The sequence below is a fragment of the Condylostylus longicornis genome, unplaced genomic scaffold (genome assembly GCF_029603195.1).
Source record: "Condylostylus longicornis isolate FDR11 unplaced genomic scaffold, ASM2960319v2 ptg000055l, whole genome shotgun sequence".
Lineage (NCBI taxonomy): Eukaryota > Metazoa > Arthropoda > Insecta > Diptera > Dolichopodidae > Condylostylus > Condylostylus longicornis.
The window spans coordinates 8,766,862-8,779,874 of record NW_026578024.1 but is presented as its reverse complement, the minus strand read 5'-3'; the positions used below and the strand labels follow the sequence as shown (position 1 = coordinate 8,779,874).

Sequence of the window (13,013 nt, the reverse complement as noted above, 5' to 3'; positions counted from 1 at the left end):
AGAGTGAATCAAAAATATAAGCAACATGTTACTAAAAATATTTTCCTTTATATTCAATTTTTTTTATTATCTTTAAGTACGTTAAGAAAATTACAATTTTTATTATGTAAACAAAATGTCTATATAATCACAAGTGGTCAATTAATAAAAGAAGAAAAAATTTACTTATTTTTTTTTTGCTATTTTATTGTTTTCCTGTGGTAATAATGTATGTACGTTGTCTTCCTATAAAATATACATATTGGACTAATACAAAATTATATTGTGGTCCTATAATATTAGACATTTAATTATATGTACAAAAAATGTCTGTAATATTGTAGTATAAATTAAACATAAAAGTTCAATAAATAAATGAAATTCTCATTCTCCCATATTTATTGATTTTAAAAACATTAATAATTTTTGTTTTATATATGTAAAATGTTTGTTGTTTTTGGCAATAATTTAAATTTCTCGATCAACATTTATATTATTTAAGTATATTTTTGTATATATATACAATGTTCTTCATTTTGAATCGAAAATAATGTTTACTTGTCATATATACTCGTATAAATTGTGTATCTAAGAGTATACTTGAGTATAAAATGTATAAAATTTTCAAATATAGCTATTTTGTAAATTAAATGAAAAATAAATTTATAAAAAAGAAAACAAATTGAGAGGAAAACATTAAAATTATAATCTACATATACATATTATATTTATTTATTATACGTTGTATTTAAAATGTTATACATATAAATAACAGTATATAAATTTAGCAAATATATGAGTACTTATTGAAATGAAAGCAAATTAGATACTTACGATAATAATAAAAATAAGATGTAAATTTAAAAAAAAAAATATTTTGACTTGAAATATAAAAATAACTTAATGTGGAACTATAATATTAAATAGTAAATTTAGTTTTAGTTCTTGACTATGTTAATAAGCTTATTGTTATACATATTATGCAAATATTAACTGAAGACATACAATTTAAGGCAAAATCGACTTCTACATTTATATGTTAGTTTTATTGTTAAATGTAATAATCTTGAATAGATTAACTATTAATTGAATTTGGTATACCTAAAGCACAATATGAAAACACTACCCTTAGAAAACTAATTAATTTTAATTTTTAACTCTTGCTAGTACTTCTTAAATTTATATGATATTATCAAATCGACATAATGCTGTTTTCTAAATTAAAACAATTTTATTAAATTTTATGGCATAAATTTTTAAATATGCTTTCACTCTACTTTCATGAACTTTTTTCGTATAACACTAAAATATGTAATCCTGCCTTAAACTAGAACAATCTTTCGTTTGGTATAATTTCTGCCAGATACTTTTCGATATTATTAAAAAGTGTAAAATTTTGTAAAATTATTTAAAATAAAATGATGTTTTAATTTGGTTTCGACCAAAACTCGGGTTGAAATGGACAAATTGTACTGGGGTTCTGGTCGTAAAATTCGAGCAAAACTGGAGAGTTTTCTCAATCATTTATTGTAAGCTTAAGAATTTTTGTGTGTTCGAAAACAACTCTATATAAACACTTATGCTTTATCCCCATTCAAATTGATCTTCCAATTTTCAATTTCTCTCTCAATAATACCTAAAAATTACTTAAAATATTTTCAATACATATTGCACTTTTATCCATAATCATAGTTTTATCTTACAATCTTGGGTTGAATTGTTAAGCATTAAAATTTTACAGATTTTAATGTACTTTTACAAAATATTTCCATGTTAACTATACATTTTCTTAAAATTAAAAATTATTATGAAACAAAAATTTCCAGGGAGTTTATCGTCTTGTAAAGTAAATTATAAAAATTGTTGTTTTCTACAATTCAATTTGTCTTTAAATTTCATTGATATTGTGTGAACGAATGAAGAATGAGACATTAAATTAATAAAAATAAATTTTAGCGAATTTCCGATAGATGAAAATTTATAACATTTTATTTAAGTATATTTGTTTTTTTCAGATTGGAAAATAAGCACTAAGAAATTAAAATTTATTACAAATTTTCATTTTTGTTTCTTACTTTTTATGTGTGTATGTATGTGTTCAATATGAAAAGTGACTTTAGTCGTACAAAATATTGAATTTTTCTTTCTCTTCTTTTTTCTATTTTTTCTCATCTCTTTCATATTTCTTTTACACATTTTTATTTATTTATTGGTCTATTAAGAAATTGATTTGCTACTCTTAATGAATAATTTTCATTTTCTAAGAAAAAAATCAAAATACGAAAAATACTTCATATACAGAAAAAGAAAACAACAGGGGAAAATTCTTGAAAATGAAAATATTCTTAATATAATGAAAAACCATAAATATAAGAGTACAAAATGGTATATTTGGATATGGTCGAACATATTCTTATACAAATATCTATATATGTATAGAGAAAACGTTATAACGCAATATTGAAATGAAAGAAAAAGAAAGAAGAATAAATGAGATTGCGGAGGGTGGAATTTCAACCCAAAACTACAGAAATTTACGAGTTTTCATTTATTTATTTATTTTTCTTCTTTTCTTTATTTATTTTCGCTCAAAAATAGAAAATGAAATTTATTAGTTGACTTCTGTTTTTTATTTTATGTTTGTATTTTATTTTGTGTTTTGTATTTTGATTTAATTAATGTATGTATTTTGTATATATTTTTTAAGTAATAAAAAAAAAATAATGTTGATTTAGTGTAGGTTATTTTACAAAAATTATCTTTAATAATATCCTATTTCATTCTATGTATCTATATAGATAGATTTTGTAGGTAATTATAATATTGTATTTGCGAATTGTAGTATACCCGAATACTTAATAGATACACACTGTTATTGACATAAAACAATTTGCATTAATTGTGTACAACTTTGCATTTTTGAAGTGGTTGTTTTGATTAAGCGTAACAGAGAAACTAGGGCCGTCGTTGCACAATCTATTTTATTTTTGACTTTGTGTACTAATTACTTTTTAATTCCTCTAAAAAGTTGAATATTACTTTTATAATATTGGATTATAAAAAACCACTTAACTTTTCAAATATTAATTTTTTTTTAACACTATATCACTTTACTTATAGGGGTGATCCTTTTGTTTATTAATTTTTATAATGCAGGTATTCCATATCAATCGTAATCGTCAATTTGACAGGAGACATGAAAAATCATGAATGCTCATCGAAATGTAGAAAACATTATTTACAAAAGTTATAGATCTTATAACTTTGCAAGGGCTTCCTGTTATAATGCAAGTAAGTTACGAGTCCCCATATCAGGCAAAAAAATTTCAAATACTTTATTATTTTTAAGTTCAACCTCAATGTTTATTAAGTTTCACCCCAAACACATCAATTCTTTGTATTTTAATTTGGTTGGTACCTACTGAAATTTATTATCATCCCAACTCTGAATTCCCAGTTCCTTAATATTTGTATACTTTTGAAATTTTTAACCTAAATCAAAATTCAATTTTGAATATTCATTTTAAGTTTAATAAAATTTTTAGGGAATCTTTTGGGGTTTTTAATTTTTATAAATTAAAAAATATTTTTATACTTATAAGTAAAATGTCTGTTTCAATGAAAATTATTGAAAACGGACCTTTGCTGTCTTCAACTGAGGGTAGGTATCTGAAGAAATTATTTTATTTAAAATATAGTTTCGGCATAGTATAAAAATATTAAAATATATTCTCAATGAAATTCTTAATTCCTTATAAAAAATTTACAAACTTTTTCATTACAAGCATTTTTTATTAAAATTGTTGTTCATATTTCGCCTATAACTACAGATATATAGACGAATTGTGTATGTGGTGTTATATTAAATTTTTTTTATTTTTAAAAACAGATCAAAAGTTGTCGTTTTTAACTTAAAGTAATTTATTCACAAAATTTTTTTGTCCCATCGTTTGTGCTTTTTGTTTTTTTTATTGTGAAAATAATGAAAAGGAAGAAAATTACAAAAAATGAAAATATTTTCGTCCTTTTTATTTTGTTTGTGATTCATTTTTCTTTGCCATTATGCCATCTTCTCATAAGCCATAAATCATTTCTTTTTTTTGGATTTTATTTCGTTTTTTTTTAGAATATTATATAAAAGTATTAGAAAAGACGTACCGTACCGTCCCTAAAATGCGAAAACCCCAAGAACCGAAAAATTGTTAAAAATCAACGAAACACAAAATTTGGTTTTTATTGATCGATAAAAGAAGAAACGGCAGAGAAAAAAAAAACAGAAGAGGATTTTTTTCAATGCAAATAATCGACCAATCAATCAACTATTCGAAATAAGTTAAAATAAGATAAAAGAAGAAAGAATGAAACAAAAAAAAAGGAACGAAATAAAAAATTTTTTGTAAAGAAATTTTTCGTATATATGTACATATATACGAAAAAGGCCCATTATAATGCCCGAAATGAGAATAAACTATTAATAACTCTCTTTCATTCATTCTTCATTTCTTATCTCCTACTCGCTCTCACAAGTTCACTCCCGCTTAACATCACTTCAACAAATTTTATTATTTTTCTTTCTTTTCATTTCTTTTACTGTTTGTTAGCCTTGGAGATACCATAAGAATGATCTCATTAATTTTGATTTCATTCTTTTTATACCATAAAAGAAAAAAAAAAACTTTTTTTTTTTCAAGGCCTATATGAAAATGTTAGGCCAAAATGCCAAATCAAGTATAAAAGAATTAAAGTTTTCAAGTAAAATGTCTTTAAAAAAATATGAAATTAAACCTTCCTTTCATATAAACAGAAAAATCTCTGCAAAAAATACTTAGAAATAAAAAAATAACATAAAAAAATGTAGAAAATGGTTTTCTAATTTTCTTGCAATTTAAGATATAGAAAATGGGTAAAACTGGAAAATTAATGAAAATATGCGAAGTTAATAAAATAAAAGAGCTTTGCGAGAGAGAGAGAGAGAGAGAAAAACCAATAAGAATTTCAGAAATGTATGTACTTTGTCCCTTTGCCTATAGATACATAAAATGTGTACAACGGGAACAAAATGATAAATGATTCAGCCAGCAATCGCGTCAAAACTGAAAAACCCAATAATCTACCCCTTTTTTTTTTAATACTGTAGTATTTGCACCATAATACTTGACAATATGATGAATTGTTGTCGCAGTTGAAAAATATCATTTTTGTTAAAAAAAAAAATAATTTTTTTTTATGGTGTAGGGAAAGTTAATATTTTTCCAGTTTTATTCAAAATTAAAACTTTTGATTTTTATTTTTGCCTAAAATTTTAATATTCTATAGAAAAAAATTTCAAAATTAATATAGAAAAAAAAAAGGCAATAAAAATTGAAATTGGTTTTTATGGTTAAAGATTGAAGGGTTGGGTGGGGGTGGAAGTTGTTAAAATTTATAATTAATTTTAAATTAAATTTCAAAAATATCAGAAGTTCTTATATAAGAACTTTAATATTATTAATATTTATGTAAGTTGCTGAGAACGAAAAAATGAACCAATTGTAGAATTTCAAAATTATTTTGGAAAATTGGATACAACTATGAATTAAAAATTGTGAGTAACGGATAATCATGGTTAGCATATTCATATTATTTTTATTTCACATTAAACGAGAAAATTGAGATATTTTGATCTTAAATTTTGAGACAGAGAACAAGATCCGCAATGTCACACAATTTTTATTAAATATGAATCAAATTTTATACCAGTCCATGGTATATGCGAGAAAAATTTTTTAAAAGCCTTGTGAAGTGAAAATTATAATGAATTTTAAAATTCTTCTACAAAAAAAAAACAAAAAGTACTAAATTGAATTTCTGTGTTGAAAACGTGTTAAGTCAAGAAAGGCGATTTTGAAAAAATCACATAAAATTGCGTTCCAAACTCTAAACAATTTAACATAGAGGAACCATTACGGAAATATAAATCAGTATGCAGGGTACATTCAGAATGAAATCCCTTAACATTATAATTTCAAAAGTTCATTCTTTTAAAAGAATACAATTGGATAATGTGCATTCGGTTTTCAAATTCATTAAATATTTTCTTATATGCGTTTACTGAGCTTGTAAATATATTTTTCTTTATTTTGCTTTAAACTAACATAAAAGGAATTTTACTTAGTTCAGAACAAGTATGTTGTATTGTGCCTACAATTTTAGTTTGGTATCGTTAAGCACCAAAAGGTATTATGTTACGCGCGCATGTTTTTATATTTCTGTTTCCCGATGAATCTCGACTAAACCATTAATGTGCTATTTCTCATTTAATTTGAATAGTCGAACCGTAATTCCTTCTGTCGTAAGGATGAAAAATATTTCCCTTTTAAACATAATTTTGTTTATCAACCATCTAGTTATGCGTTGCATCACAACACTCTCTACTACATGACTATTTCATAAAAAAAATTTATGTATATTTTGCTACAATTAAATTTTAAAAAGAATTTTTAATTTACACTTGTTTTTTTCCTCTTTTTATCATTTATTTCATTATTTTTTTTTTAATTTTGTTTTTTTTTTTATATAAAATACTTTACATATCAAAGTGTGAACCAAAAAGGCTAAAAGTGATGTTATGTTGGAATGTTGTATTTTTGAACTAATGCCAAATTCTTAAAACATTCATTACACATTATAAAATGTGTATGTATGTACAATAAAATAAGACCTATAAAAAAATTTACAAGTTGACAAACAAAATAACAAAATAAAATTGAAAAATTTGATCTTAGGAATTTTTACAGTTCGAAAAACAATTGGAACAAAAAAGAAGTATTTTCAATTTTTGTCTCCAATATTATATTTTCTTTCTCTTTCTATTTTTAATATAATACATATATTGTTAAAGTTATTGTACTTTGATATTCTTTAAATTTTATTAGAATTATAGAAAATTGAAATAGAACAAATTGTATTTATGTGTGAAATTAGTATGTGTGTTTGTTTGTACGTACATTTAATATCGAATGTATAGAGTAGAGAATAACATTGTAATAATGTTGAGTCACAAATTTGGATAATGTGATAAAAAATAATAAAAAGAAATTATATTTAAAATGAAATGAAATTTTTTTTAAAATTTGTGAAATTCATTTTCAGTGTGTTAAAGTATTGCTTTTCCTAAAAAAAACAATACGAATTTGTAACCACAAATTGTAATAATTGCCACAAATTGTACAAATTGTAATAAAAGCTGCTTTAGAATCTTGAAATTTCTTTCGCTCTATATTTAAGAGTAACCTTTGAAAGAAAATTATATACAAAATGGCCTGTATACTGTGTACTGTGGTCCGGGTCCATTCAAGTTAGATTCATTGTCAAAAGATTCATTATCAATTCCGCAATGCTGTGACTTTAATGGAATATGAAATTAAAATCAAGCATCGGTTCGAATCTCCATATTTAAGTAGATTATGTGGAATTTTCACAGTTTTGGAAGATTTTCCTTTATTGATGCAACAATTTCACACTAAAGTGCTATTAAAAATTGCAAAATTGAAAATTCTTTAGAAATGTTCAAGATTTCAAAAATAGAAGAAAGCTCACTAAACACCATAAAAAAAACTATTATCATTATTTTTTGCTTGCTATTTTAGTAGAGTATGATTTCGTGCATTATCCTGACATAAATTACCTTATATCCGGATCAATTTTCTAGACTTTTAAAAAGTTTTCAAAATATATATTAATAATTTTAAAACATAAAATTTATAAATCTTAAATTTGAATTTCCTCGTTCAAAATGATAAAGAAAAGTAAAATAAAAAAGGATTATTCACTTCCTCTCACAAAAGATTTCCGCATGAAAATTTTTTACGATAAAAAACAAAATCAACTTTTGTTAAAATTAAAATTTGTAGGTAAAAGTTATCTTACGTTGTCAAATTATTTTATTTCCTATTTTTTTATCTATTTTTATTCGTAACGTACTTCTCTTCTTTTATGGATTTACACTTTAGGATATACATAGGTACGCAAACCAAAAAAAAAGAAAGAAAAGGAAAAAATAAGTTTATTATCCTTGAACTTTCACATTATATACATAGATTCTTCGTTATTTATTTCAGATATAAAAGACGAGAATTGTCACATAAATGAGGATATTATCACACAAACGCGTTCAAATCGTATCTATGTACGTATGCATGTACGTTAAAATTTTAAAAACTTGTGGTTAAAATTCATTTTATGTACTTTATTTGGTAAATGAAATTTCGTAGGAAAGTTGAAATCCTTTTCATCAAAAATAAAAATATTTTCTAGTATAAATCTTACCTGAGTCCCTTAATAGCCTGCCCTGACTTTTTTTTTTATTTGCGGCGCAAGGGAAACAATTTACGTAAGATAACTCTTAAGTATTATAATAAAATCAATGTTTGTACATTTATGCTATAAACGCAACATTTTATATTTATAGAAGTACTAACAAAATATTGGATTTAGTTGAAAACTCTTTATATTACACGTGAAATCATCAATTTAAATTTAAAAAGAAAACATGTCAGAAGCCATTAGAAGCAAAAAAAAAAGAGAAAGAAAATATAAGAAAATCTGCTTTTACTTTAATTTAACAAAGCTTTACGATCATGCTTGAAAAGAGTAATAAAAAAATTTATTGCCTGATTTAAACACTGTAACATGAATTCGAAATAAATAATTTATTTATTCACATAGAAATATGCCTTGATAAATGTTTTTATTGGGGGTGAAAAAATATAAAAGAAGTAAAATACAAACATAATAATCTAAATATAATAAAAGTAAAAAAAAAATAAGATGAAAGGATAAAAATTTTTAAAATAACACAGAAAAAAAACCTGCAGACAATTTTTGAATATTTCAAGAAATAAATCGGATTTAATAGCTCACCAGCAAAAACAAACGAAGAAAAAAAAATTATTGTCATGAGATCAAAATTAGATAAAGTTTTTTTATTTTATCAAAAAATATAATAAGACACAAACGAACACATACAAATGCGTGAAAAATAATAAAAAGCAATAATTCACTTAATAGTCTTACTTTTCCTTATTTCAAATTAATGTTGACAATTATTACGTTTTGAAGAAACCATTTGCAAGCATAGAAAATTCTTATTTTCAATTATTTATAATTTTGACTTTGTTCCTAATAGGTTGCAAAAGTATTGTTTATTCGTATTTTAATAACATTTCCTAAAATATTGTGTAAAATACTGTACTGTATAACATAAACTTTGAAAGAAGATTTGAATATCAAAAACAAAATTAGCAAAACATTTTTAATCCTATACAGAAATATGAAACACTAGCAATACATCCCTAGAACCTTGATATTCCAAAAAGAAAATATTCAATATAAAAAAAAGCAAGTGGCAATGATGTCTTCCTCGAAAACTACTTAAGGAAGGCAATAAGTTAAGCTAGACGAAGTGTTTAAGGGTCAGTCGCATGAGGCCTCATTTGCCGGAATCGTTCCGAGGAGGACTTTAGAAAAAAAAAACCTTAATGAACTCGGTAAATTTATTAAAGGCTAATATTTAAAGTTTGTTTATATAAGACGTAACAAGGTCTCGAAAAGCTCAAAAACTTACGTATTGCATAATTTTCAAAGATCGATCTTGTGCTTTAGACGATCAACTTATACAAAGATTAAAAAGCCATAAGATATAATTATAATTTAATTTATTATAAAACATATGTTATAATTACAATAGTGTGGATATTAACCAATTTGATTGCACTAAAATTAAACGACCTGCTTAAAACAATAACTCATTTTTAGCACTTTTCCAAAAAATTTTTGAAAAAAAGTGCTTATTAGTTTCACTCTGTCCGTCCGTCCGTCCGTCCGTCCGTCCGTCCGTCCGTCCGTGTGTCTGTTTACAAAACTTCTACATTCTTAAAGATAGAAAGCTGAAATTTAATACGGACATAGATCTTTACTAGAAACTTATTTTTGTAGAACAAAATTTTTACCTATCTCCCCCCCTCTAGAAGTTATACCCCCCCAAAGCACTAAAAATGGCCTATTTTAACTATTTGTTGCAATGAAACCATAAGCATTTTTGAAATTTTGTAAACGCAGAAAGACAGTGGCTTGATTCCCCTACCGCGGTATACTATAGCTAAACTTTACAAAAACAAAATGGCCGTTCAAATTTACCGTTATCTGCAGTCATTTTTTTCCAAATTTTTGATGTCGTTTTTCTTCTAGACCCCAGCCTGTAGAAGCTTGAAATTTTAGGTGCTTTTAGACATTAACAAGAAGTTCATTTCCTTAGAAGAAAATTTTTTTCCATCTCCACCCCCTCTCAAGTTATGGCCTCTTGAAATTTGTAAAATTTGCATTTTTGACACCTTATATTTCTGAAACCGCAAGCTTTTTCAAATTTCTATAAACGCAAAAAGTTAACGGTAAATTCCATGAAATTAAAAAATATAATTATTTTTCTTAACTCACACAATTAAACCTTAAAATCGAGCATTATGTTAACCCCTTTTTATATTAATTTTTGCTTTATTTCAAAGACTGCATAAATGGTTCATCCTAAATATATGCAATCCTAGAAATAGTTTTGTTTATAAATGAAAATAATTTTAATAGTGTGGTGGATATACATAAACTGTTTTTAAAAGCAGTATTTTCACTTGTTGAAGGGAAAAGTGCTACAATACAAACCATTGGTTTGACCCAACTTTATTCAATTTCTTAATGGTCTCGCAGAAATAAATAAAATATATAAAAAATTTATTCATTTTGTTTTTGAAGGTAATACGTTCAGTCGATAATTTGAGAAAAAATGCAAAATTTGTTGGAAAAACGAAATGTCAATTAGTAAGTAGAGAATTCCGGTTTGAAAGTGAGATGAAAAGGCGAGATATACGATTAATATACGAGATATACGATTAATATAGTGTATATAATTAATTTCTTTTATCCTAAATTTAAAAAAATTTTTTAATTACAAAATTAATAATTATTAGCACTTACCTTCTTCTTTCTATTCTCCAATAAAAATTTAATCGTAATTTCCAGTTTTATTTCTTACTTTGTTCAAAAATATTTTACTTAACATCAAGTTCAATTTTAATTTTTTTTTTAATAATTTTCTACAACAAAATTCTTCTAATATAATAATAATATTAATTATTATTGTTATGAAAAATTAAATCGAAGAAAAATTTTATTTTCAAAATTTTTGAATTATCGAGAAATTATTTTTTTACAATATTTTTAATACATAAATTTCATGTTAGAAAAAATATTTTATTCTCATATCACCTGTAATTTTTTTATTCTCCTTTCAAAATCCTTTCTTTCTGAATTGTTTTCTTTAAAAAGTTTAAAAGAAATACTTTTGTAAATCAGAAAATGTTTGACTTATGTTCATAAATTTTGTTTAATATTTAATTTTATTTACACTCTTATTATTTAAAATAATTTTACATGAAATTCTTCTAATACCAAATTTGAAATTTGTTATTTTTTTTTTCTCTAAGTGTTTCTCTTTTAACCTACATGAAATAATTTCAATTTAATAATTATTATTAATTAATATTTTTTTTATAAATATTTTATTTATAATAATTTGTAATTATAGGTTTTTTATTTTTTGCTATTTAATTTTGGAAAAAGATTTTTATTCTTAAATTCGGAAAAAAATTAACGAGAAAAAATAAATAAACATTTTTTTATATTATATAATAGGACGGTTTGCAGTATACATTTAAAATATTTAATTATTTTATATAAGTGTATATATATATATATATATATATTTATATTTACATGTTTATATATACATTAAGATAGGTAATATATAAAATGTTTGTAATGTATGTTTGTGGATTTATTTTGTTTTTGTTTTAAATTAGAAATTTATAAGGTTCTTTTATAATTTTCTAATAATTTTCTACACATAAATATATTTACTAATTTTTATATATTATATTCATATATATATATATATACATAAATATATTTTTTTATTATAATAATATTTATGTACAAATAATTTTATGAATAAACATTATTTATTTTGTATGTATGTCCGATAGATGTCGTACACGATATTTGATTTTTTTCTTTTTGATTATTATCATTTGATTTTTTTTTTATTATTATTATTTTTTATAAAATTAAAATTTTTATTTTAAATTAATAATTATTTTTTATAATATAATATATTGTGGTTGATTTGGTTTTGATTCATTTTTCATTTAATATTTTTGATGTTATTATTTATATGGTTATATTTTTATAATAATATTTATTAATATAATTTTACCATTCGATTTCTCTTTCATTCATTTTATTTGTGTTTCTTTGTGTTTATAATATAAATTTTAATTAAATTGTAAATTAATTATTTTTTATTGGAAAAAATGTTCACAACCTAACGATACAATACATATTTGCGAGAAGAAGAATGATAGAAGTTGGGAGGAACGTCTCATATATGAGAAAATTAAAAATATAAATTAATTTATTTATTAATTTTTTATTTTAATTTTTCTTTTGATTATTCTGTACTTAAAATGACATCAAATATTTCTTCTTATTTCGTTTTTACAATTTTCATCAACAATTTCCAATAATTTTTTGTATATATAAGATCAGATTATAAGAGTGTTACGTGTATATAATAATTGCCGCATTCATAAATTTATTTTGCGTAAATTTTTTTTATTAAATATCATTTATTATCATTAACGAAATTTTGTTAGTTTTGCATTTGTTGCAAATTTAATTTATAGGTAATAATAATTTTCACTTTAAAACAGGTGGAAATATATTTAGAGCAAATTAGTGTTTTTATATTTTATACTAAAATTTATATTTTCTTAAATATTTTTGATATACAAATTGTTCTTTTTTTTTTATAATAATTAATATAATATATTATAATAATAAAATGAACTTAATAATCAATTATAATATTTATATATTTTTTTAATTAATAATAAGTATGTATATATGTATGTATAATAATATTTAAGTGATTTATTTATATAATATTA

At 22.9% G+C, this 13,013-nt stretch overlaps 1 long non-coding RNA gene across 2 annotated transcripts in view; it reads right to left on the bottom strand.

Moving 5' to 3' along the window:
- The window catches only part of LOC129612075 (uncharacterized), a 139,414-nt gene extending 128,117 nt beyond the window's left edge, over positions 1–11,297 (bottom strand). For both annotated transcript variants that reach the window (XR_008697201.1, XR_008697200.1), the window contains exon 1: positions 10,984–11,297. This is a non-coding gene — a long non-coding RNA (uncharacterized LOC129612075). The remainder of the gene's footprint in view (positions 1–10,983) is intronic.
- Between the last annotated feature and the right edge of the window lie 1,716 nt (positions 11,298–13,013).